At 37.6% G+C, this 24,567-nt stretch overlaps 1 protein-coding gene across 4 annotated transcripts in view; it reads right to left on the bottom strand.

Moving 5' to 3' along the window:
• The window catches only part of LOC135705191 (organic cation transporter protein), a 139,240-nt gene that overhangs the window by 91,066 nt on the left and 23,607 nt on the right, over nt 1–24,567 (bottom strand). Inside the window, exon 1 of one of the 4 annotated variants that reach the window (XM_065226795.1) lies at nt 15,294–16,324. The exons of 2 other annotated variants lie outside the window; for them this stretch is intronic. The gene's annotated coding sequence lies outside the window, so the exon portion shown is untranslated. Of the gene's footprint in view, nt 1–15,293; nt 16,325–24,567 lie in introns of those variants that run through there. One more of the 4 variants, XM_065226794.1, reaches the window with a different exon arrangement.

The raw sequence follows: 24,567 nt of genomic DNA, 5'->3' as shown, positions 1-24,567 counted from the left end.
CACGGAGCTTCCCTAAAGTTCTCTCTATTCTCTGAAACAAATGAAACTTTCCTGACAACGCTGATGACATGAAGCTATTTTTAGAAATAGGAAGCGATAACGATATGAATGTGTTTCAGAATGAAATACATGTTTTTTACAGATGGTGTAGTAAAAGTTTATTGATACTAAATATCAAAAAATGTAATCTTATAACGTACAGTAGAAAACTAAACAAACAAAATCTTTGTATTACATTAGGTAATGAAAATGTTCAAAAATGTGAAAATGTAAGAGATTTTGGTGTTATTCTAGATTCTTAATTGACATTTGTGGACCATTGTAACACAATAATAGGGTATACGTCCCTAACCTCGGTCTAATATGCAGCCATCGATTACGTTTTTAATCATAACTCATCAATGAATTTACCTGCAAACGATATTCTACTGCTAAATGGTATGCTTAGATATGCTTATCATGTCGTTTGCTATCAGAAACCACGAAAAGTTGAAAAACTTACTTTTTTTAAGACAATAACTCACGAGGGAAATGTATGTAATATGGGTCTATTGTCCCCAAATTGGGTCTATTTATGGATGCAACTTCGTCCTATCTTGTTTGATCCTCAAAAAAACGCTCTTGGTAACGTTTTCTGATGTATTTTTTTTTATCACTATCACTGTTAACTTAATGCTCTTCATTCCTCAAAACATTTCTTAGAGAAAATTTTACGAAAACTACATTAAATCACTCAATTTAAAAATTAAAAATTAAAAATTTCGCTTATCGTCTTTTGACCGCAGAATATCTAAATCAGAACATTGTGATGTTCATTATACAGGTTTGGCAGAAAAAATCTCCCTTCCTGTTCGTTCCTTATCATCCAAATGCAAAACAACATTGTTGACGTTACTCTTATTGCTATATGCTGTCAAATGAATTTCATGGGCCATAGTTAGGAACATAGAAAAGAAATGTGTCCCTAAAGTTGGGTCCATGTTTTACTTGTGAAAACGTTGTTAAACAATTAAAATAAACATAAAATATTCAAACAGCAACTGTAAGTTTTACGTCTAGTGTGTATTATCAGGTAATTCCAATCAATAAATGCCATAATCAGGCCATTTGATGATCGTCAGTCAACCTTCCCATCTTAACCTTATAAGTCATGGCGGCTAAAAACTCCGAACATTGTGATATTCTCAACCAGTTTTATTACTTACGAGAGCTGAAAATGTATTGAAATGTTGTGATATAAATTGATTTGTGTGTGGTACACATTTATCAACCATCAGTGATCAATATTTTCCTTATTTTTTGTGTAATATTCCTTAATTAATTATTTATTTGCGTGATAGGCCGAATGAAAGGACTAGACCCACATTACATACCGTAACCCTACATAGAGCAGGCAATATGCTTAATTTTATAAAACGTTTCGGTCTCCACTTTAAAGATCCTTATACAATTAAATCACTTTACGTTGCTTATGTGAGGTCAATTTTAGAATATTGTAGCGTTGTTTGGTCACCCTATATGAAAAAGCATGAAGAACGAATAGAGTCAATCCAAAAGCAATTTTTATTATATGCACTACATAAGTAAGATTGGACGGCTTTTCCTCTCCCGTCACAACGTGCTTCATCGTTGTTTGCTGATCAGCATTCAAACATTGAAAGAATGTCGGGACTACGCAAATATTTCTTTGTTAAACAATATCATTTCGCAACGCATTGACTCTGCTGATCTATTGTCAAGGTTAAATTTGTTTGCACCTTCCCGACAATTACGCAATCGACAGTTGTTCGCAGTAGATTGCCATCGGACCAATTACGCTAAATTTGGACCGGTAAATCAGATGATGACTGTTTATAATCATCATTGCGAAATGATTGACCTAAATATGCCCTCAACAGAATTAAAAATATATTTCAGAACCCTGCGAAGTCATAGAACATAAGTCCTACACACTAAAAAAAAAACTAATTTTACACGTAACGGAATCCGTCTTTGACATAAAAGATGAGACGTAAACAAACATGTCATGTAAAATTAGGTGCTCCGAGACTGAAAAGTTCGTTGCTCGACGAAAAGTACGTTTGATTGGACTATATTTCACGTCTGTTATGACTCAAATTTATGTCAAAAGTGAAGCTCGTATATGTCACTCTCAGAGCACCTAAATTTACATGATTTTTTCTAAGTGTGTAATGTTAATATGTAGTCTACGATTTGATTGATTGACGATAATAAATAAATAAATAAATAAATAAATAAAAACCATTAAATTTCCCTGAAGTTCTTTGAACTTGTGAAGTTTCCAAAATATTTCTCATGTTTTCGTAAGTTCACTGGAGTTCCCTGGACTTTCCTGGAATTTTTGGGTTTTGGAATTTGCACAGAAGATAATGAAACTATCTTTAATTTATCGTAACTTACTAAAAAGTCTAGACTTTTCTGTAGTTTCAGAACTTCTTAAAAGCTAGTGTGAACCCGGAATAAAAATCTGAAAACATCCCAGAAGTTCAGGGGAAGTTGAAAAAAAAAACTGGTGGGAGAAGACGGAAGAACCATTCAAGCGATGGCTGAAGAAGCTTCCAAGGAAAGTTGAGGAATCGAAAAATAAGTTATGGTGTAAGGTGGAAAAAAATTCCAAGCGAAAGTTGGAAGAAAATTCAGGAAGTAAAAATGAACAAAAACTTTACGAAGTTAAATAATGTTTAAAACGTATTTCGCGATTCTCAGGAATAACCGAAAAGATCCATCGACAGTTTCTCTCTTCATGGGTAGCCAAAAACGGTGAATAAATGCATACATTAGTCAAAAGAGTATGTAGCATATGACATTCTCAAAGATGATTTTTTTAAAGAATTTTGAGGGCTCAAAAATTTGAGTTATTCAAAAAGATACAAGTCTCTCACAGTAATTTATTCCGAAATTCGAGCGCGGGTAGGCAATAATAATGTTGATCAATAAAAAAAAAATCGGTATACAATTTCAAAAATCGGTATTCTGAGGAATCTTATCTGTTTATCGGTATCTAGTTCGGAAATCGGTATAAATACCGATAAATCGGTATATCTGACAACGCTGCTATAGAGTCGCCGTCAACGCCAATTCCGGAGAACTTTGAGATAATGGCGTAATTGCTTTTGTAAACAAACACGGAAATTGCCGATTTATCGTAAATTAAATCTCAATCTAAAAAATTAACGGCACAACCCAAGTAACATTGTATGTTTTATTGAGGTTTTAAAGCACTCTACAAGTCTAAATCATGGTCTACAGTACCCTCATAAAATCCAAATTGTTACTTGGGAAACAGGTAGAGAAATGATTGCTCTATCATTTGGTAGTTCTCCGGAATTGCCTCATCAGGTAACCGGGCACCAACCGCAGCAGCAACGTTCCGCACGATTTGAATAGGGTCTTCATTGTGTTTGGTTGGCATCCCAATTATTACTGCATTTTTCAACACAGCAGCACGGTTGACTTGATCCAGTTGTAACTCCAACCTATCAACACGGCTACTAAAGCACTTTTGTTCTGAACGAAGTAATTCGACATTTGTTTTCAGCGTACTGTAATCTATTTTTAAAGATTAATCCTTATTACGTAACGCTCGAACAGGTAGTTTAGGAATTTCTCTATTTCACCAACTATACTTTTTACTGTCTGCATCTCCATACGAGTTTCTCGCACTTCATGTAGAACGGTTTGTAATTCTTCAAGCATTTTTGATTCAGCTGGTGTGCTGCAAGTCGTCCGTTTGTGAAGCTAGTCACAACCCAGCGAACCAAAGTAAGGGAGACCTCGAAGTCTACGCACTGCGCTCCTGATCACATTCTTACATTCAAAGTGTTCACTTTTGTGACAGTAAACACATTCGATAACCTTGGGTAAATGTTGACCGACTAAAATTTTGAAAATATCATCAGAGATGCAAAAAACAAAAAACTCTCGCTAAAGCAAATGAACAAAAAGCAAACAAAATTAGCTTTTAGAGTTGTAAACTTGAACATGTTTAAAGCTCTCATCGTAAAAAGAGTTTCTTCTGCGTTTGCAATCATCGTCATCGCCTTATCTCAGATTGAATTTATTCCCAACTTGATTTAAAAAAAATGAATCGATACTTTTCACGCCCACGCTACTTCCCCACTGGTTATCACTGGTTATCAAATAAGCGTAAAATCGAATCAGCAGCTTCACCAGAAACTCGATAATCACCCATCGCGATAGGTACTACCTACATACTACTCGTTTGTGCACGTGCCACTCGTCACGTGCAACACGCACTTTCATGGCGGGCTGTTTATTCAGGAGGATTCAACGAACGGTAAACTTTAGGGTCCTGGTTTATCGATTGTTTTGGATTGGATGATGACGAAATTTGAAAAGAGCTTTCCAACACCAAGCGTTCATGTAAGTTACACAAAAATAGGACTAAAATCGAGCATCCTTGACATGGATTGCAATTCATCAAGATTCGACTCAGCCATGCAGAAACAGGGAACTGCTGGAGTGCCTAAACATTCCTGCCGTAGTATGTCGTTTGAATAAATGCAGGAAAGTGTCAAGGTTCGGTTGGTATTCACTTGGACGCCTGAATATGGAAAACCATCTCACAGCATAACCCAGTACGTAGTGTGAGAGCATAAACCTGTGCGGTCAGGATATTCATTTAACCTTTCGTATGCTATCTGTCCGTCGCCTGATGTGCTAAAATATGTCACAAGTTGGACTGAAACAGTACAAAAAGTGGTTGGCATGTGTGTACATTTCAAATGAAATATGCCAATCCAATGAATGTTGCTGGTGCACTTAACTTGGGGCTCAACGGAGCTCACACACATGCCATGGCAGTTTAATTGCTTTTACACATGAACAACTTCTTTGCTGCTGGTGCGACCGTGATGTACGACATACCTACTTGTATCCTCGTAAAAAGATATTACCGTCGGTTCACCAGCACCAGCGAAGGGATGATGCGCCGATCTGTTGTTGAATGACCTTGGCCGTTGCGATGTGGCTGGTGATTAGTCGTAACCCCATTTCGAGATTGTGTTCGAGGATATGATTTTATCAACCCTCATTGGTCGATTTCCACTCGAGCATAAAGGGGAATAGTGTTAGCATGGTTCTTCGTCTTCTTTCCAGGAATGATTGGTTGCTCTTTAAAAAATATGTTTTTTTCTTAATTGATTATAACAATCGTTCTACAATCAGTGCCCTACAAGGGAAGATACAACTATGTTGGAGATCATCAACATCGGATGCAGTAATTTTGAGTTTGATTCCACTAGCTCTGTCCAAACCCAACTTATCTGAGTAAGCTTATCTTCTTACTTAATCACAGTATTGCAAATTTTGCTCGTTAAGCTTCCTTTTGTCAACTGTTCCATCGCATCCCCACAAACACATATTGCAAAGGCTTATCTTCGTTCCCGTCAATCTGGTTTGCAAACCACACCACACACCCCACAATCCCACATCCTTGAACGCATTCACTCCAACCAGCAGGAGTAAACGGACCGTAAGACGTTATTCTTCTCATTTCCAAATGGTTATCGCGTTATACCCATTATTCCGGTGCGCGCAAAGATGCTTATCCTTTCCCTTTCCCTTTTCCAGTGTAGTCACAACACCACCGCATACACCGCCGTCATCCTATCAGCTCAGCTTACGGGAAGGATAGCATCGGAGAGTGAATCCTACCAAAGTCGTACACGTATCTTGTAGGGTGTAAAAACTCCACCAACAACCATACCATCGACCGGCAGTAGGACCATCATCAGCATAAACGTTGTCAAGTTTTTCCTCCCATGTTTTCACCAACTTTCCGCATTCTTCTTCTTACTGGATTTAACGTTATTCATGCTAGCTTGTGCCTGCTCTCAACTTGGTGTTCTTTGAAGCACTACCACAGTTGATGACTGAGAGCTTTCCCAGCCGATACCAATGCAAACATATGTATATTGTGTAGCAAGCATAAATGATTCTCAACCGAGAAAGATTTTCGTGACCAGACCGGAAATCGAACCCGGTAGTTGGTAATACCTTGGCTTAACTGACTAGGCTATCTGAAGCCCCTGTGGATTGGAAGCCTGATTTGAAGGCGGTGAGGAACAAAACTTTTGGAATATGCCAATCATGTAGAACACTCGATAGATCAAAACGCCAGAGACATTTCTTCCCATCTGACCCCCTCAACTCCACTTTAAAGACAAATGTTTATAAACAATGTTAAAAAATCCCGCAAACGACATAAAGTGCAATGATCATTTATTCCCACTCGGGTCACAAACACAACATGAAGCAGACCTGTGGATATGAGCCGGATAAGAAACTTTCTTCCGTTTTCCTTTACAGATTTACCTAGTTTTTCTCGTGGTATTCCTGCCTCTCCAACCGCCGCGGACAATTTATCCTTCAATCTTCACAAACGGTGCACAGCGCCTCGAACACCGGTACTTGTGGCAAGTACCAAGAATCTGCTTGTCTGCTGGTAAATCCCATTAAGTAAATTGTGCTCAGCAAGTGATATGTTTATAATGACAATCGTTCTCGTTCCTGTGGCGCTTTTGCTGTCGGTTTTCTTTATTCTTCGTTTTGTATTCAAATCTACCGGCAAGGTCTTACCATGCTGGTCGTGGTGGTATAAAGGTAGGTGTACACGACACAGCAGACACATTCGTCAGGTGTGTTTTGTGGCTTCCTGAAAGCATAATGATGTGTAATTTGGCTCATCTCTCTGGCGAAAAAAATGAGCCTCCCCCATCCTGTTGCTTCAACAAGGAAGATTCGCATTTTGTCATGTGTGAAAAAATAAAACAGCCAAGAGATAAGGGGGAAATGATGCTTTAAAGATGAATCACGCTCGCTTTGTGATCAATTCGGTGTTTACCGTCCTACAAAAAAAGAAGGAAAGCTACATGCAAGTAACCATTGCAATATTATTCCGAGCAGATCCTTTGAAATGGAAAATAAAGCGAGTATTTTTCACTAGCTAATGTTTTTCGCAATATGCGCGATAGCTTCCAGCTATTGGTTTTAACTCCAGATAGAAATGACATTTTCACTCTGGATGCTGGTTTGGACATCGCTTTGTAGAATGCGGGAGAAGGGTGAGATAATAATTTCAACACAATGTTTTGAACAATTTCTCGGAAGGATGTGCTTGCATCTTAATTTGCTTCACAAAGAGGCTGATATTTCATACATAATCTGCATCTTATGAGCAACTTGTATATCCTTATAAAATTGCGAATAATTTGATCAAATCTCATCTGTTAAGATCAGTACTCTAAAAAGGATAACATTTGAATATCCACTAGGTACATCAAAACATCATTTAGATTCCATTAATCGTACTAACTATTCCACTAATAACAGGTTCCACAATATGTTGAGTAGAGTGGAATGATAGTTTGGAGGATCAAAAACACCCTGTCAAAATTTGAAGTCATTTGATTCACGGGAACCCCTCGCTCAAAGAGCTTGAAGTTTGTATGGGGAAAATCGACTAAATGTATGGGGGAACGAGCAACTTTCCCATTCTAGGTGGCGCTGTAGCTGGTAGATTATCTTCGTGTACAAAATGTAAAATCTTTGGATTGTTGCGAACTTCTTGGTTCAAGACCGGATGGGAATTCAAGTTAATCCCGAAAAGTTATTAGCGTTTCAAATGAACACCACCTGCCAATACTTTTGGGTGCCAATCGTGTAGAACAAGGTGATGCTGAGTAATGTTTTAACAAAACCAACCCAAAACCGGCGGACCATCTGGTGACCATTCGGAGCCAATATCCAGTTAATGTATCAAAAATCACCATTTAACTACATTTCATATAGTTGCAGATAAAAATCATGGCCTACTTTGATCTAATTTACGAAGCAATCAATTTTAAGGATGTTCCGGATCTTCCGTCATCTGGTAACCATTCGATGCCAATGACCAGCTAATATATCAGAAATCACCATTAAACTACATTTCCTATAGTTGCAGAAGCAAATCAAAGCAGAGTTTGTTCAAATTTACCCAGCAATCAATTTTACGGATGTTTGGGTTCTTCAGGATCTGTTTACCGCTGGGAGCCATTTTCCCACATCGCATATAAATGCAGAGTAAAATCAAGGCCTACTTTGATCAAATTTACTAAGTAATAAATTTTACGGATGTTCGGGATCTTCCGGTGGGTCATCTGGTGACCACTTATAAGCAATGACTGGCAAATATATAAAAAAAATCACCATTTTACTACATGCCATATAGTATCAGAACTAATCAAGGCCTACACGCAAACCAAAAATCTATTACAATGAATGTTAGTTCCGTTTCCTATCATCCTCTGTTCATGAACATCGCAACGAATGTTAGAGATTGACCATGCAAGCGATGTAATGGTTTTTTGTCTTTTTTATTTCGTGTTCTATCTACGCTTTCGACTATACCAGTAAGCTTGTAGAACGACGCACACTGTACACTGAAAAAAGTTTTCATATAGTTTTCATTGGGAACGCACATGATATTTTTCCAATAACAAAATTAATGATTTTTATCTGAAATTCAAATAACGTTCATACGATCACATGAATTGTATATGTCAAATCACATAAACTTCATTGGACACATAAGGTTCATGTGATTTTGTGATGCGATTCCCAATTATGAGATCACATGAAAGTTAAGTGAAATTCTAATGGATATTTTCCATTGGAAATGTGATTTATTTTTTGAGTGTAGAACATTGTAGAACGACACACACACTTGCCTCGAATCTCTCCAGCAGAAAAAGCATACGAAGTCGAGTATGCGAGAAAATGAGCTGCTTCACGAAATAAAGCCGAAGATGATACACGTGTGCAGCATTGCCAGTATTCCAGATTTATCTGGATTTTCCAGATTTTTAGTCGTCTTGCCAGATACACAGACAGACCACGTATATTTCCAGATTTTTTTAAATATGTTCCAGATTTTCCCAGATTTTTTAAACATGTTGCTTTTAAAATATCACTTCAATTGATTTACCCTCTAATCAAAATATGAAAAGCCAAACTTGCTACTTTAATTATTAAAGGCCATTAAAGTTGGACACTATTGGAATTTTAAGGTAATTCTGAAAATAGTTCACAGTGAAGTGTGAGGCGAATTAATTGTGAAATCAAATGAGAATTGCAAGCTTATTCTGAGTAGAGTTCCATCCATCTTTGTGGGTGTTCAGGCGTATTGTGAGTGCCACGAAGTGAGCGTTCGATTCCCGCTCTAGCCGGTGCACATTTTCAAAGAATTGCACCTGAAAATTTCGCTACTGGTCTGCTGGGTGTGGTGTGTTGTCCGTTGTCTAGTGTTAAATATGCAGTCTGTGCAGCCTCTTGTCAACTCTGATGACAATTGCATGGAGATTTTGTGAATAAAGGAAATACAATCCGGAAGAGAAATCATAGAAAATGTTTCTATGGAGATTCATTTTAATAAAATTTTAAGACATTTAAACGGAATTAGGCGCAGTTTCTAGGAGACTTTCAAAACCATTTTTGGATAGTACTTGAGTAATTAGGGAATCCTGAAGAGGATTTCAAACCAATCCTAACCTCACCTACAAAGCAGTTCAAAGGGAATTATCGGATGAGTCTGAGAAGAGCGTCATACTGAAGAGTGTACCAAGGAAATTATTAAGAATGTTGTAAGAATTTCATAGACAAAAATGGACAGAAAATTATGCTGATTTAGGGAATTGTGGAATTGGAGAGTGATTTATAAGAGATTACAAGAGGTAATGCTAAGAACTCATAGAATGTTACTAGAAAAGTTTGGATATAATCAAGATTATTTTAGGGGAATATAGAAAAGAGTATGATGGAATTCTAGGATGAATCGAATGGAACTAAAAAAAGGGCGAACATATCCTGTGAAGAGTTCTAAGTAAATTCAGACTAACAAAAAAATTCATGGAATTTAGAATCATTTCAAGATCCTGTGACCTTAAAATGAAGCTATCAGACTTTCATTTTAGTAATATAATAAAATTATTCTTCGCCGAGCATGCCCCTTTCTAAGAAATCTCTGATTCTAAATTTCGCATAGAATACGAACTTTTTTGTACGCCTCAGCTAGTAGGATGAATCTCTCTGATTTGGTATTGTGTACATATAATGACTACCAAATTAGATAGAAATATCTCTCTTCAGCTATCAGTCAATAATTGACGTGATAATTATTATCCTCTCTTTCATTCATACACAGTTGCAGATATTCTAGAGGCTAAATTTTCTGTTTTTTCAATGTCCCAATTGCGGGAGTGAGTGCTACTTCCATGTCCCGATCTGTTTTCTGTGGAATCCTCGGTGGAGTCCTACCGATTGCTGAAGGGAGATGTCTCCTTCAGAAAAAAAATCAACAAAAACAAAAAGGGCACCAAACGAATGTAAACATTTTTGGCTCTAGGCAGTGCTGTAAGAAAAGATCGAAAAATGTGTTCTCATGGTGGTTGAAGAGTGCTTGAGTGTGTCGAAGAGTGTTTTTGATGTGTTTAACACAAGGTGGCAGAGTGACTTACCCCCTGAGTAAGGTCTACATCGACTATTAGTTTAAAAAAATCCATCCCATCAAATTTGCTTGATTCTCTATTTCTCATTCTTTTAAAAAAAAAAGTTACAATTAAAAAAAAAACAACGCTAACAATATTTTCTTCAGTATTTTACCCACGTTGAACTCAATTTTTGAAATGCTGCGTAATGGATATTTTAACTTTTTGGGCACACTGTGTCAATAATTTTCAACTTTTGCATGATTTTAGCAATGCTAACAAGTTATCTTCTGGCGGAGAAGAATAAAGTGAACGTGGCCCTCGAATTCATAAAACATTGTCGCGAAAGTTTTAAAACATACCCTGGTTTCCGATCCATAGCAGCGATTTTATTCGGCGAAAGAATCAACTCTTTGAAAATTTCATTCAAGTGTATATCCCTGAATCGTTGGATGGTGCACTTCTGTAACCATCCGGAAGAAGGAGATCTTTTTCGGGAACGATTGCGCCTCCAGCTGTTCGAAATGCAAAATGTTGTAAAACAGTATCGCAAACTATCTGAGTAACTGCTTCCAATCCATCGGGAGAAAACCACCTGGAAGAATCCTGGATCTCACAGCGCTACTATCGAAAGATAAACAAACTTTGACGTTTAACTTTTTGCAGGCAACTTTGCCTCCATAAATGCTGCCCTAAATCTGAACGGGTTAGGATCAAACAAAAAGGCTTTAGATAAATACAATTCAGCCTGCAAGTTTTCTTCATAAAAGCCATTTTAAACCCTTATTAATGTGTTAAGGAATTCTTGAAAGCAAAACAACTTTTTCACAAATGACCCATGAAAATCAACTTTTATGCCACCGCCATGTTATGACATAAAACGCGGACCTGAATGGCAATGGGCCATGCTTCAAAAAATCAGGAACACCAGCAAAACTACACAGTCCACGTAACAGATCCTACAGTCTTACATGAATAAGTATACGTTGTATGAGGGGGAACATGAACTCGTTTAATTTTGCATTGAAAATGCTATGATAAATTCGATATTCGATATAGGTCAAGTAACACAATAGAGTCAGGTTTTTTTTTTTCGAAAACACTTTGAACTGTGATAAAAAAAAATGAATTTAAAGACGTGACAATTATCTAATCTAATCTAATCCAATCTAATTTAATCTAATCTAATCTAACACCAACACAGCCAGTTCTTGAAAGCATCCTGGAAAATGATATATATATATACCTACATAATTCTTCTTGTCTATTTGATATATGTTTCACATTGAAGATGCGTCACACATATCAAAACGGCCAGGCTTACTATGCAGCATTTAAGGGGCAAGATGATTCAGAAAACATCGGGCCTGTTGAAATCAAAGATTTAAACACGATGCTTCAGAATCCGTGGACATCTCGTACCGTACGTTCCGATTTTGCTGATTATATGATGGTCGTTGGAAGCATCAAAGCTAGAACCAAGTGATGCTCCATTTTCTTCTGACGGTTGGGGCATGAGCACTAACTCTTGCCCTAGCCTTTTATGACTTGTGGCTATAGCACCATTACTCGCTTTCTGAAAAGAGAAGAGGGAAAGGAAAAGGAGAAGGACAACGGGAAAAGCAACAAGGACTAAAATGTGATCCTTTGGTTACTGGAAAATCCTGATTCCCTAGTTCGAAGTTGTCACGACTAGGTGGTAGATCTTATACCAGTAACGCACTACAAAAAGGTGATCTCCCCACGTTACTGGTTTGAACAGATAAAAATTTGCAAAATGGAACGAACTCACCAAGTTTAGCCAATTGAACCTGAAGGCTGCCTGACATGTGTTGATGTAGAAGTCCAGACGAAGCTTGACGAAGATCAACATGAACTAGTCCGGTTTATGGTAGTTGCGTGGAATGTCTTCCTTCACATTCCGTAACCCTATTAGTTTTTTTTATATCCAGAAATTCGAATAAGTTTAAGTCTCAGAATCGTTCTAAAAGCTAAAAAATTCGTTGCGTTGCGTTTGCAACGGAGTAATTCGTAGATTGCATACTGGCAACTGTCATGTATCTACTTTAACGTTCTTATTCTAATTTCTTAAGGAAAACTATTTGGGAGTGAATAGCTTTCCATTCAGAACTCAGAACAGGAACAGCATGACAATAGCCATGGCCGGCCCGCTCCATCTTCTCCGTTACGGGGAAAGCAAGGATATTGTTGGTGTACCATCTACTTAACGAGAGGCCAGCGATTCACCGACGCCCCCATATATGCTACGGAGTTGAGTTAAGATTTGCTTAAGCAGGCGATACGACCTTAGGAATTGTTTTATTTTGGAGGAGCTTGGGAGTCAACCCACGATCTTCTACTCAGTTAGCAAAAAACAGCAGCCACCAAGCTAGCCGAGCTCCTCAATTTAAACCCTGGGACATAATTTGCTAAAGTTTTATGAATACTAATAGAATTATAATGCAACAACTGAAATCAAAAGGAAGCATCTCACCCAAATGATCTGTAATTGGTCCGCCTCTTCGTGATTCTTAAGATCATTGTTCTCGCAAATGGAGCTCCATCTCCTTGATCCTAATAATATCAAAAGCAGTTTTCCCTTACTCTGGCCTCGGGAAGAAGTACATCGGAATAAACGCACCGTCATTGCAGCATTGTCGATGAACCTCCAGATGTTGGCTCACGATTCCTGTTCCGATCAGCTCTAACTGTTCCACTCTCAGATTCAAACATTCCAATACACAAAAACACATGTTCGCAAGAAACTTCACAATTTGTTAAACACGGGAGCAAATTCAAACACGTCACTTCTTCAGCGCGACCTACTTCGATCTCCGAATTTGGAGACGTGGCAATTATGGACATAAACATGGACCCTGATTACCATGGGATCGTTCTCCGGAAGGTCCGACACACCCGTAAAAGTTTTCAATCCACGAAACTGATCCTAGAGCTTCACGGTTTCTCGACATCACTTGGAACTGAAGATTTTTTTAGATTATCGGACAGGCCGAGCAAGATTCTCAGAATGCTATGAAATTTCCCCAATATGTATAGTTTATTTTAAAAAATGGAGTGGTCAATTTTTCTAGAAAAACTTTAAGGGGAAATGGCTCTAATGTTGGCCTATGGATCTAAGATTGGGCCCAAAATCTGCTATTTTAGTGTTATCTAGATGAACGCGTCATCTGGACGATACTGATGGATATTTTTTGTCGCTATTGAAAATTTAGTCGATTTCTGAATTTATATATGGACCCAAATCAGAGGCATTTAGGCCGACATTTCATCCATTTCCACTACGTTTAAAATTCATAACTCATAAACCATCCATCTTAGAACAAATGTTAAATTACAAAACATAACTCATGAACCAAGTATCGTCAAAATGTATTTTTTTTTTAATTGAGATCGTTAGGAAATTATCTCTGATAATCTGAACATGAATAAATTCAACGGTTTTATAAAATAGCAAAGAAAATCAGGAACAATCATTGTCCGAGTAGCGATAATTTTCCTAAAAAATGCATTTTTCAGATTATATTTTCAGACTTATGTCCTAATCACTTCACTATAAAACATTTGTTCTACTATGCTTGGTTCATGAGTTACGAATTTTCAAGGTACATGATGTTCTGGAAAATCCAAAAAGTTTTACTAGTTTTCCGGGAAAATTGACAACCCCAAATTTTTTGAAATTTAATTTCGCTCATAAGATCATACAGTCTACATGTGAGCGAAATTTCATAGCATTCAGCGAACCCATATTGTCTGATAATAAAAATCAATCTTCAACTGTCGTTTATAAATGAATTTGGGGTCATAGCATAAACATGGAAACTAGGGTGAGGCTTATTTTTCAAAATCGTTCGGCGGCATATTTTCTCATGTGGAAAATGATTATTGGGACTAATTAAGTAACATATCAAAAATTTATAACAGCTTTAAGTGAGACGGTATCACTTTTGCTACAGATCAAGAGTGTAACAGTTAAGTGTAATGTTTTAGAATTTAGACTAGGGTGCTTTCATTTTAAAAAGTAGTTGTAATCTAGTAAGCCACCATCAGGTTTGATTTACAACCTCAAAATACTGTGAAAAACCTGGTAAAGATTGATGAAGGTTTAGAGGTCACATAAAAAGTGTGTATAGGAAGTACTAGGGTAAAATCTTCTATAGTTGCGGTAGGTTAGAATTGTTAGGTTCCTATAACTGTGTATGGAGACAAAAAACAACTGGCTTGTAAATCGTTGTCATGATAACCACATATTTAGCGTTTGGACTACTAGAACCAAGTCAACTTAGATATATTTGAAAATATTATCAAATATATCTCGATGATATTAAAAACATGTAGAAGATAGAGATTTATGTGCAGAACAATGTTTGTTCTACGGATTATTTTGTTTTTAACTCTAAGTAAAAAAATGAAGATATAAAAAATGGGTTTCCCGCCCCTTGACTAGAACAAAACTTAGAGCGATAGAACTGGAATTCAAAAATCCCTCATATTAATTCACCATAGTCTCCATCAAGACTTCAAACCATTTAAAGCGTAATCGTTAACGTCTTGAATGGAAATTTGCATTGAAGACGATAACGGACATTAACGTTATTAACAGTCCTGATCACGATAGTATTTTATATAATGTACTGTGTGCCTGAACGTCTGGACAGAATTTTAATATTATTCACAATGTTATCTCTTCAACATAATAGTCCCCTAGAATGGTTCACAATAATCTACTTAGCAATTTCAAAACATCCAAACATCGTTCAACTTTACCTGAATCGTAAGTAATACGCCGCCTTTCCGAATCACTGGCTGTCACCGAAAGCACCGCCCAAAGTAAGAGGTTTCCTGTTTCTGTTTCTCCGCACCGAAGAATACCCAGCTGTGTGGGGAAACTCTTACTCACCACCCGTCGTCTTCTCACACAGAACTATATAAACTTTTCCACCTCCCACTAAAGACACCAGCATCCAATTTAATTCACTTCACGTCAGGCAACACGGAAAACAGACACCGGAGCAGCACAAACTACCCAACCTTTGCTCGCTATTGTAGCCGCTCTACAGGAAAATTATCAGACAACTCCTGTTTTTATATGAACCAAATATCCCGATTCGAACTTCTCTTCCACTCGGGAATACAGAATAACTACAACATCCACTTCACAAGATAAACTCAGTGCTGCAAATCTTCAATTTCAATTCACCACAAAACTCAGACTGATTAAACCATTCAAAGTAACCGCGCGTTGCTCTCTGTTCCTTCCCTTATCAACTGACCAACGCGTGCTGCCAAAAATAAATCCCAAATTCAAACCTTGAATTGCCTGTCAATTAGGTACGTTACGATACTGTCAAATTTAAAACTAAACACCACATACAATTGATAACGTCTGTCGTTATATTTCACTGGCGCGGAAATGCACCACTTGATCGCTTGGCGCCTCCGTGAGCTTGGCCGATGGCTGATCCCTTTTCGGGCGGCAGAGAGATTCAAACACAGACACACAGTGAGAAAGGGGTCACCGTTACCTATAGGGGTGAAAATCCGCGGAAAACACGCCACTCGAACCTCGAGGAAACACGTCGTAACCGAACGAATTCACAGCGTGAACTGAGCCCTGTTGGTAATATTTTGCAACATTTTAGCAATTTCGAGATAGGCGCACACTTCGTCGACGCCGTCGTTGGTACAAGACATGAGACAGCATCCCCGCATAGGACTTGTGTTGATTCAATCTTGGAATAAATTCTGATCGGAGCGGGAGAGCACTGAGCGGATGCTTTCCACATGCTCACTGTATGCGAATGATTCGCAGCTCGTAGATTTGTTACAATGACAAGATTGCACGTGGTTTCTTCCAGGAGAAAATGTTCTGGCCATGAGAGATAGAGAGAGAGCAGTGCTGCTAGTTTCGATAATTATTCATATGACGTTAGAGTTATTATATTCAAATCGATGCAAATTGTGGATTGAAGATTGTGAGGCTACTCTGCAATTAAAATCTGGTATATTTTATGGCCTTGCCTGGTAGAGAGATCATCGGTTGCTTTAGAAGTGGAATGATATGTGATGAGCTGGTGATGTAATGTGACAGAACAGAGGAAATAGTTGAGAATGTGTGAATCAAATAAATGCGAAAGATGCTGGAAGCGTTTATTGAATTGCTAAACTAGGGGAAGAGAAGAACCTTATCTTTAAAGTGAGGAAATTTATTATTAATTCGCAGTATTAACATAAAAACGCAATAGGCTCCACTAGAATTAATTGCTGTGAATGGCTGTTGTAAGCCGCATTTAGAGAAATTCATTCTTGAGACTGGGGGACCGATGGTAAAATAGCTGATTGATTGACTCTCTGAATGCAAAAATAACTGGATGTATATGTCAAACACATACTTTACATCCTCTCCTTGTACCTTACAAGAACAAAATATTATCATAAAATCTACTGAGTTCATAATTTAAAAAAAAAGCGAAATGAGTCGAAGCAACTTTGCTCAGAATACTTAAGTAAGTGAAGTTAATAGTAAAGGATTGAAATTTTATGTTAAAATCAACCTGCGATGACTAGCCATACAAGTGTGGAAAATCAGACGAATTGATAGGGAATTCTTTAACACGCACGTCAATTACAGATAAGGTACACCGGAGCAAATTGAAATGCGGAGTACGTTGAAACGGAAGCCGTTACTATATGTGGAAGTGAGTTATCGCTGTGATTATTTTCAACAGTATAATTTAAACTTAAACGCATCCTATGACTGTCAAACCAGGTAGTTAAAAACTGCTTAGCGTGCTGCTCAGCTTTGTTTTATATGAAATTTACAACACACATTTTTTACGGTTTGCTTCAGTTTTCTCAAAAAAAGTAGAATATTCTGTATTTTACCCATTTTTATGCACTATGGAAGGCTAGTTGGAGTGATGTTATAGAAAAAAAAAACTGGTCACAAATGATGTTACAAAAAATATTCTCTTCATTTCAAGTATTTCAACTTGACCCACATGTCCTATGGGGCAAATCGAAATGAGTAAAATGAGGCAAGTTAAAATGGTGGATATCTCATTTTTAGAACAATAAATCACTTCAATATGTTGAAGGATAGTCAAGAAACAGCGATAGGTGTTTCTAAAAAAACAGCATAATTAAAAAAATAAAACTTTTATTTTTACCACAGAAAAGAGGTCGAGTTATCATAAGTATATAAAATCCTTTTTCACCATCAAACTAAATCCTAACCGGTGGATTACGCTGTTTGAAAACACATTAAGCTTATATACCGTATTACTTTCACTAAGTCACTATTTACTTTCACTATCACTACAAAAAACTCTAACAGATACGTATTTCGTTTACTTTACAAACTTATTCAGTGTCTACCCAACAAACAATTCAGAGTCACAAATAAGCATATATATTGGCCCCGTAACGTGGGTAGATCACCTTTTCGTGGTACGTTACGGGATGTAAGATCTATCACCGATTCCTAGTCTTGTCTACTTCAGATTAGGGGAACAGGATTTTTCAGTAATCAAAGGAACACATCTTAGTCCTTGTTACTTTTTATGCCTTGTTGATAGTGACAAGTCCCCGGGTTGCCTTGACCGAGGATGATCTTGAAACAAGGAAAAAATGAGTTAGTCTTCACCTATGTGATTCCAAATCTTCTATTCATTGTTCCCTAGTTTGAAGTGGTTAAGACTAGGGTTCTGATACATGGTCATTATCGGTGTCATTGCTTGTTTTTGTTGCTAAGAGATCCAATTTTGATTGACAAAGGAGCGTGCCTTTGGAGGGTGTTCCAGCACTCCGAAGGGTATAAATAGCGGGACCTTTCAATTAGAGTCGGATCCTTGCGATAAATGCGAGAATGACAACTGTAAAAAAATCGAATGCTTCATCATTTCTCAATAGTGATGGAGTAATACGACATGCACTAAACTAAGGACACGGGATATACTACAATAGATCAAATTACTGGTCGCAGTGGTTTTATGTCCCGAACAGAGGGGAAAAAAAAGCATATATATTGAATAAATGTTGTATAACAGTGTACAATGCTGAATAAAAGGGTTGTCGAATTATGTGCTGAAAAAGCTCATTGAGATCGATAGATGCACATTTATTCCATTGTTTTGATTAATTTACTTATTAAAAGCTGTAATAGCGTCAAATGTATTCCCAATTCAACGCCAGAAGTTTGATCTAATAACAAACTGAATAACTGTAATTTGTACATACATTAACACTTTAATTCGACTGTTTTCAATTGATTTACTTACATGTTTTATTAGACGTCTAATAAATGTTCTCTAGCTCCATTATTAGATTTCATTGCATTGCTTTACAATATTGCTGAATAAAGGTGAATACAGTCAGCATAATAGCTATTATACCTCTATGCATCCATGTTGTAATCACATGATTTGTAAATGCTTTATAAACGACGTTTTAGATTCATTATTTGACAACACTGATTCAGTGTAACAACAAGACGAAATCTGTAGATTAGTGGTTACCTTTTCCGCTTTCCAAGTAGAAGGTCGTGTTCAACCCTTTTTCATTTGTGTTCTACGTCTAATTAATTTAAATAGTAATCATCGATCACATGACTCACGACAATAAATGCATTGATCTAGTTTAAAAAATAACCTAGCATCCTTTCCTTGGAATTGGAGGGGTGAAGAGGGAGCATTGGTCTCATGAAAACAACGATGAATAAATTAATCATTCCCACACGGCCTTGAAGAAGCTAGAGTTGCGATCGGGAGTGCTGATAGGTATTCACTTTCAAGAAAGCTTTTATTGATTATTGAGCTGCCCTTATGATGAATTCTAGAATAGCTCAGATGACAAAGCAAGTGGCTGGTGATCGGAAGGTTCATGGTTCGAATCTCATGCAACGACATATATAATATATATGGAGTTCATTTTCTAATATCTGTGTGGTACGTGCCACGTCAGAAATAATGAAAACAATCACTTAATATAAACGCACCCTTCCCTGTCCCCGGCTCTCTTATTTTCGGGTTAATTTTCCCACAGTTCAATAATCGTTTAATAAATGTATAATAATGTCTTATTAAACGTTACTTCACATGAGAATCAAGCGTATACACAAAGCATCACTGTTTTAAAGAAGCGTGATGTGTAATTAACGCTGAATAATCAAAAAAAATTATCGTATAAATTATGTTATAACTCATATAAGTCGAATAAAAGCTTCTCAACATACCTTATACAAAACCAAGTAGTTCAATGTTGTGGTTGAATAAATTCTCCAGATTTATGTGAACAAAGCCTGAACAGAAGTTATTATTAAAAAATAGTACAAGTACTATTAAGTATGAAGTTGAATAAAATGGCCAAGAAGTCGTTTCTTCAATAGACGATTGTTTGTTGGGTAGTCTATGACACACGAAATACGTTTAGTTTTTTTTTTAAGTGATAGTGAAAGTAAATAGTGAATGTGAATAATGAATTAGTGAAAGTGCAAGTGATACAATAACACTAACTTCAATAATAAATTACCATCTGCTCAATCATTTCAGGTCTTTCCAAAGGCAACGCAAACTTTAAGCAGACGTGACACGTGTCAATAAACTAACAATTAACATACTGTCAATGTTACCATCAACTTAATCAATATATGGAGATTGACAATATTTATGACAAAATAACTTTACGTCATCCATATTATTGACTATATTTCCCCGAAATTTTATCGATATTTTGTCACGTGAAACGTCCGTTTTAGAAACTTAGCATAATCAATAAGAGCATCTCCACCGCGGGGCGCTAAACGGGGTTGAATACCCGTTTTTGCAACCCATGGGTTGTAATGACTCCCACCGCGGGGTGCAAAATGGGTGTGAAAAATAACGGTGAACGCACTCTCGGCAGAATTTTCTTACTCTCATAAATATCAAGAACAAATCTCGAGTTACTTTTTAATAGGTCCTAACTACATTTATCGATTCTCTCTTCCGTTGATAAATTGGCTGCATACATATTTTGGGCAAAGTTTTCTACATAGTCTGATGAAAGATAGTATGATTAAGCGTACTTGACGATAAGAGCAGCTTAACATGCTGTTGGACCCGACTTATTAACGAAGAAAATCCATCAATGTATTTTATATTGAAGAGTGACGCGAGATATGTCAAGCGATTTTGTTCCTTGATTTGTTTTCCGTCGATTTTGTTTTTCATAATGAGTACCAATGCTACCGACACCAGGAAGGCAGCTCCCACACCTGGACCCTACCTATCTACCAATAAACTCATGGATCAGGCACCAACGGCTTTACTTCGAAAGGAAGGCATAAATGTCTAGCGTTCAGACTCATTAGGGCCTAACTGCGAAAATCGATTCTCTTCATCAATTTTCTCTTTTGTTAATAGCTCGGCTGGATTAACATTTCTTTATGCATTTGATGTTGCTTTTGCTAGCTAATACAACCTTTCACTACACTGCCACAGTGCTCCAGAATGCAGATTTAGGTGAATATCCTTGGTCCTTATCTATTATTCATTTTTTAGTTTTTAAACTCGTATAAAATAAATTTGAAATTATTAATTTTTTACTATATTTGGGTATATCTTGTTTATTAGAAGATATACAGGCAATAACTACTGCTATAAAATTTGCGTCTTAAAGAGCTTTAAAAGTATTTCAAATATGACTTTCATGGAATTCATTGTCATTAACATGAGGGCCTTAGCGGCGCCGGTGGTGTAGTGGTAAGCGTGATTGCCTCTCACCCCAGCAGGCCTGGGTTCAATCCCAGTCGGCGCCGCCGGGATGTTCTGAGGCATAACATCTCTGATCACGCCTTCCTTCGTAGGGTTTACTTCCCTTCCGAAGGAAGGCGTGATCGGCTTGTTGGTCCCCGGTTCATGAGTTGATGGGTCGATAGGAAGGGTCCAGGTGTGGGAGCTGCCTTCCTGGCGTCGGTAGCATTGGTGCTCAGCACGGAAAACAAGATCGACGGAAAACAAATCAAGGAAAAAAAATGAGGGCCTTACTATAAGGAACAACTTTGTAGAATACACTTTTTATCTAAAATTTCAATTTCAGGCTCAAAACTTATCCTCCCACTTAAATCTGCATTCGGGACCACTGCGCACTGTATTTTAATGATTTCTTAAAATTGGTTCACTGAACTGTGGCAATACGAAGAGAAAATCTTTGAACAGAATCGATCATCACAGTTAAGCCCTTATGATTCTGAACGCAAGATGTCCATATAAGGATAACAGATATAACAGCTAATGACCTTGTTCTTCAATGCTAATGTGATTTGATATGTAGCATTATGAATGTCAGCACATAGTTACTTGTTGTTGCCCACTTTCCCCAAGATTCCAAGCCCATACTGAAAATATCTGGACGTGGTCATTGCTTCCCTGAGTTCTCATAATAACCTATAATAGTCATACAATTATTTCCATTCCTTTATTTAACGTCGGTCTCTGTTCCGCAATCTACTGCCAATCATCGACGGATATCGATTGCCATCCATTGACGGCAATCGAATGTGCAGGAAGGAAGCTTCCACACCTGCGTAGGATATCGCATCCATTCAAACACACATGGGCCGGGATCAACGGCTTTACTTCCCCCTTCCGAAGGAAGACGTAACCAGAGATTTTTATGCCTCAGAAAAATTCCACCGACCTCGGCTGGGATTGAACCCAGACCCATTGGGGTGAGAAAGCAGTCACGCTTACCACTGCACCACCGGCGCAGGTACAATTATTTCAATTGTTTTTTTTATAATGTAGATACATATATTTGCAAGAATGATCGTCATACCCCTAGCACCTGTCCGTTTTACCCACAACTGAAAAAAATATGTGAATTTTTGGACCATTTTTAATGTTAAATTTGAAGATTTAAAATCAAATGGCAACACTGCTTACCCACGTTTCTTGCTGCAACGTTCATTTTCAAACATTCCAGAAACCGCGCGCAAAATCCTAATTAATTTTCCCGCTATACGCTACCACCAACAAGTCCACCCGTGTTGATGTTGGGGAGGGATGCTGAGCAAAAAACCTACCAAACAAAAAACTGCACTGCAAGGAAAAACTCTGAGAGTAAGAGAACGAGAATGAGAGAGTGAGAGAGCCATGGTAGCAGCAGCAACATTGTAACGAAGCATGTTCGTGACTTTGCATACTAATGTCTGTAGGTACCTCCATACTGAGTAGACATGATGGGAAAGAGAGAGTGAGATAGCATCAAAACAACATTCTGATGGTTTGATTTATAGCAATGGGTGGAAAAGTCGAGTCGGCAACAACGGTGCGACGCTGGGTGGTGAAACATTGCTCACCTTTGAGATGGTGCGATGCTTCGCGACGGTTATTGTTAGCTGTTTTGTTGCGTATCCTATCATGGTAATGTAGTGCGACATTAATCTATACCGGTCTACGGGTTCATCGTGCATTTAGCTCGTACACCCAAAATGGATCTGTTGATTCGATTGGTGTGGATTCGTTTGGTGGTGGCTCTAATTTAGGGTAGGTGTTGCACTAATAAAGGTGTACCTATAGTTGCGACACGAGGGCTATGCCGGATTAATGGTGGAAAAGCAGATTTATTTATTTTTCAGCAGTGAACCTCTTCAAATGAAGTAGTTTCTCGTATTTAAAACTTTCAATTAGCTTAACAATGACGGAAATCCAATTATTATCCTTAATATTTTGAATCGTTAGCAGTGTTAGGTAGTGTTCCTATAACAGTGAAATCCATTAGAAACCAATGCGTTACACTATTATATGAGTCATATTTAGCAACTACCACAATATTACTTTTCATGAAGGATGATTTTTACAAAAATGCAATTTAATCATAATTATCAGCAATTAAATAAATGAGCATCAAAGTTCTATCACAATTATTAGGGGAGACTGGACTCACTTGATCTCTGGGTACATCCCAGCCTAGTTTCTCATGATTCTGAGCAATTTTTGTTCACATAAATTTCCTCAAAGTTTCGTCTAGACGGCAGATAATGTTATGGTCACATTTACGTCAGATTATGGGACGAATATATTTTTGAGAGCAGTTCGTATGTTTTCACTCCCTCAGACTTTTTTAGACAGCATGAAAACCTTTAATATTTTTTTTTTTTTTGATTTTCTTCGACAGCTTAATTTTGGACCAATTGTATGATCATGCTGCTAGAAGGAGATATCTTACTTTCCCGTGGGGCATATAGGTGACTTTGGCTATCGATGAGGACAATCAGAGGTTATTAAGCTTGATCAAATCAAATAGTGAGTGAGCCTACTGCTATCGGACTAAGTTTCCGTGCGACAATGAGTGGCGGGCAATTACATTATAAACTTACAACATATATTTCCCTGTGAACCTATGTGAAAATTGCAACAAGTTTTGATTTTTTCGCTGACATATATCCAAAATCAAAACAAAGAGATCAAGTTATTTCGGTTTTAATAAAGATGTCATTCTTGCCTTCACCGCAAGAAAAATTTTTATTGAAAGGTCCCGCTATATATACCCTTCGAAGAGTGAGGGCACCCCAAAAGGCACGCTCCTTTGTCAGTCAAAATTGGATTCCTTAGCAATGTCAAATGTCAAAATTAAGCAATGTCTTAACCACTTCAAACTAGAGAACAACGAATAGAAGATTAGGAATCACATAGATGAAAACTAACGAAGCAATGTTTCCTAGCTTCAAGATCATGCTCGGTGGACAAAGCTGAGTTTTGCCACTATCAATAAGGCATAAACACTAACAATGACTGTGTGCTCCTTTAATTACTGAAAAATTCTGTTCCCCTAGTTTGAAAAAAAAACTACAAGGGACAACCCTATGGGGTTTGTACGCAATGGTAACGTAGGACTTTGGTGACGTAGGACTGATGTTATTTGTTAACTGCAGCAGGTGCTTATTGGGACCTCCCTTAGCTCAGTCGGTAAAGGCACAGCTACAAAGCAAGACCATGCTGGAGGTGGCTGGGTTCGATTCCCGGTCCGGTCTAGGCATTTTTCGGGTTGGAAAATTGCTCGA

Source organism: Ochlerotatus camptorhynchus, unplaced genomic scaffold (assembly GCF_037179485.1).
Source record: "Ochlerotatus camptorhynchus isolate MF236.1 unplaced genomic scaffold, CSIRO-AGI_Acam_v1.1 ptg000261l, whole genome shotgun sequence".
Lineage (NCBI taxonomy): Eukaryota > Metazoa > Arthropoda > Insecta > Diptera > Culicidae > Ochlerotatus > Ochlerotatus camptorhynchus.
The sequence above is the reverse complement of the archived record's forward strand: the minus strand, read 5'-3'. Positions and strand labels throughout refer to the sequence as shown.